General features: G+C 45.2%; 1 pseudogene; it reads right to left on the bottom strand.

Annotated features, from left to right (window-relative positions):
* LOC119309545 overlaps window positions 1-1566 on the bottom strand; it is a 1963-nt pseudogene extending 397 nt beyond the window's left edge.
* Between the last annotated feature and the right edge of the window lie 1897 nt (window positions 1567-3463).

The following is a 3463-nucleotide window of genomic DNA, read 5'->3' as shown; positions in this document are numbered from 1 at the left end:
GGAAGAATGCACTGTAATGGAACAAGAACTAGAATAATACACAAGTAATCATAAACAGAAAATTGATTTAGGATCGCAATTCAACATTTTCTTTTGAGAAGAATTGCAGGAGAGTGAATTGTAGGCTTCTAGGCATCCCTTCCAGATGAATAAAAGTGGGTAAAAAATTTCGAATTCTGGTCCCATTGCACAATGAAGTATGTACATAGGGCAACATGCTCGTGGGCTTCTGGGCATCCCTTCCTACCTTAGTTATGACACCGGCCTGGGAGTATATCTACCTTTTCTCACGTTCGATCAACTTTACACTGATTTCAACAATGATTTGATGGTGCTTGAACATTTTCCTATTTCCCATATTTGTTCCTTTCACAATTTTATACAAGAAAAGGTAGCGTGTATTTGCTTCTGCATTTAAGAATGTAAGAGAGAAATAGTATTTGCAAGACTATAGCAACTACATCAGTGCAAAAAACATACTACAAAGTATTAAAAAGATCCTAAGATGAATGTAATGTATATTTTTTGGAAGTGCACAACGCAATATTACAGAGTTCGGTAGAGGCTTCAAGTCTGTCAAGTCTAAATGGTAGAATAATTGTTTCTCAGAACTAACCAGGGGAAATGTCTTTGCTAGCAGTTTTTTGGTCAGGTTTCTAAATAAACATGTGAAATTTCTGTTTTGAAAGAGCGCGTCACCTCTTCAATGATTGCATTCTTCAGCATCTACAAGGTAAAGCATAAACATGTGAAATACAGTTAGCCTTTGTAATAAATTTTTATTAGCAGATCCAACATATGTTTCCTACGTAGATGATAGAGCTAGCAGATCTCACCAAGAGATCGTCGTCGCCCTACTTGAAGCTCCCATTTGCTGAACATGTGACACCAGAGTCGTGTGATCCTCCACTGGGCAATGTGTAGACAACCTTGAGCTTCATTTCCTCAATCACCTTATCAGCCTCCTTGTTGAACCGAGGAATACATATAAAGGTAGAATATAGTTGGTGGAATGCCAATCATTTTATCCAGATGACAATGCAAGGCTAAATCATATCATAGAAACCAGTGATTATGAGTTTTATGCTCACAGCGTCAGGGGGGATTTCATCCATGTCGGTGCTGGCAGCTACCCTGGTGCTCTGAATCAAGAATTTATCCTTTGATTGCATATCTGGGGGGGGGTACTCTTTCTGTAACTGTAGGGTAACTATAACCCAAAACAAGAAGGCACATGCGCGCACATCAGAACCAAATGAAGAATCCTGGAGTACGTATGCATGTATGCATGCTTGTTATCGTGCAAGAATCCCACGGCTGGAGGATGCTCGTGTTCGGCCAGACGAAGTACTTCCTCTGAGACGTCGTCTTGACCTGAAAAATGAAAAAAAAAAGAACAAACTCTGATCAAACCCGAACCTCGATCTTCTTCAAGAGCTTCACCGAAATGCACAGCGGAAAACAAGAGTCCTCGCAATTCTCCAACCCAATGGCGAACGTTGAAGCTAATCAAAATCAGCAACAGTCGGCGGTCACCGCTCTCACGGCATTCCACGCGCGCGGCATGAACAACACGCGTCAAACACCTCGCCGCATACCGAATAAAGGACGCAGGAGGAAAAGCAGGCGCACAGGGAGCTGAGTGGCGGATACCTCGTTGCCCTCGACGTCGAACCAGTTGACGGTCGGCACAGTGCGGATCAGGCGCTGCCTGGCTTCCTGGTGCTCCTCGTCCTCATCCTCGTAGTCGACGTTGTCCTCGTCATCAGACTCCCGACGAAGGGGCTCCCGCGGCGTACGGCAGCGACTCGGCCACGATGGACGGGCTCGGTGGCGGCTCCCGCGGCAAAGGATGGCTCCGGCGGCGGCTCGGGCGCGACGGACGGGCTCGGCGGCAGCTCCCGCGACGAAGGGCGGCTCCGGCGGCTAACGGCTGCGGGAGGAACGACGTGGGAGGAGGAGGAGTGGGCGACAGGTCGAGGTCAGGCGAGGCGAGAGGACGTGGGATGTGCGTTGTTTGCTTTTTTCTGAATGGCGAAGCGGTTGTTGAACAGAGGACGTGCGGGGTGAGACGAAGCGGGGGATTAGCGTTTCGTTAACGAAGACTATTTTGTTAACGATGTATTTAGGTCGTTGATGATTTGATTAGACGGTCCATATTATAAGTTGGATTTGCCTTCTCTTCCTTTTATAGTGGTAGTAGATGCGTACAGACTAGTCTGGGAAATAAATTTAGGGAGTGCCTAGAACTCATTTAGATGATATTTAAAATGGCCTCATTCAGGTGACGTGTAGATGACATCACTGTTTGTTGTTCCAGGTCGTTTTTGTTTCAGGCTGGACCATAGTTTGTTTGTTCAATGGGCCAATGTTGGCGGGCTGATCATCGTGCCTTCGTGTGGGCTATTTTAGTTTGTTTGTCTGTGCGGTTGTCTGTGGGTTGTGACTTGTGAGCCTTTTTAGTTTTTTTCTTGGGCCCGTGTACAACGACAAAAGTTCTTTATTGTTTGACGTTGACGAGGGAGCCTAGAAACATGGAGCAGCTAAGCCCGTACTCTGGTTTTGTGATCATTTTCCCATTGTTGTTTTTAGTTTTTTTGTGCCAGATATTATTAACTTTTTCAAACAAATCTTCTAAAAAGGAAATGTTACACAGCTAGAAAAGGAAAAACATACTGTGAAAAATACGGAAATATGTAAGTACATAAAAAAGTTTATTGCATAATATATTCACCGTGTATTTTTTAGAAAATGTCAGGTATCAAAAAAGTGCACCGAGTATTTGGAAAGAGTTTGACACCATGTATTTACCATGTACTTGGAAAAGGTTGCATTTTGCAGGTTGGGGCGACTACAACTACAACAAAAATATATAAAAAAGAGAAAAACTTTGTTGCCGCCGACACCCCCCCAACCCCTGATTGTGGTCATATTATACGTCTTGCAGTTGCGGTTGGGTGGGGCGGTTGCAACTAATACAACAAAAAATTAAATGAGAAGACTTCGCTGGCGCTGACAAACCTCTCCCGACCCCCAGTTGCGGCCACATTATACGTCTTGCAGGTGCACTTGGTTATGTTGAGTTGCGGTTTGCGGTTGAATTGTAGCGATTGCAACTACAAAACAAAGAAGGCCTAAAAAAACCGAACCGATTTCATTTGCGCCCCGACCCTTGGTCATGGTCATAATAAATGTCGCGCTGTTAAGTTTGCGATTGCGCTCGGGATCGGCGCCCCGACCCCGGTTGCGGTCATGTTATATGGCTTGCAATTGCGCTTGGGTGTGCTGACTTGCGATTGCGCTTGGGTTGAGGCGGTTGCAACTACAAACCTCCGCCCCGACCCCCAGTTGCGGTCACGTTATATGTCTTGCAATTGCACTTGGGTGTGCTGAGTTGCGATTGCGCTTGGGTCGGGGCGGTTGCAACTACAACAAAAAAACTAACAATAAATAAAAAATGGAA

Source organism: Triticum dicoccoides, chromosome 5B (assembly GCF_002162155.2).
Source record: "Triticum dicoccoides isolate Atlit2015 ecotype Zavitan chromosome 5B, WEW_v2.0, whole genome shotgun sequence".
Classification (NCBI taxonomy): Eukaryota; Viridiplantae; Streptophyta; class Magnoliopsida; order Poales; family Poaceae; genus Triticum; species Triticum dicoccoides.
This window is presented reverse-complemented; position numbering and strand designations above follow the sequence as displayed.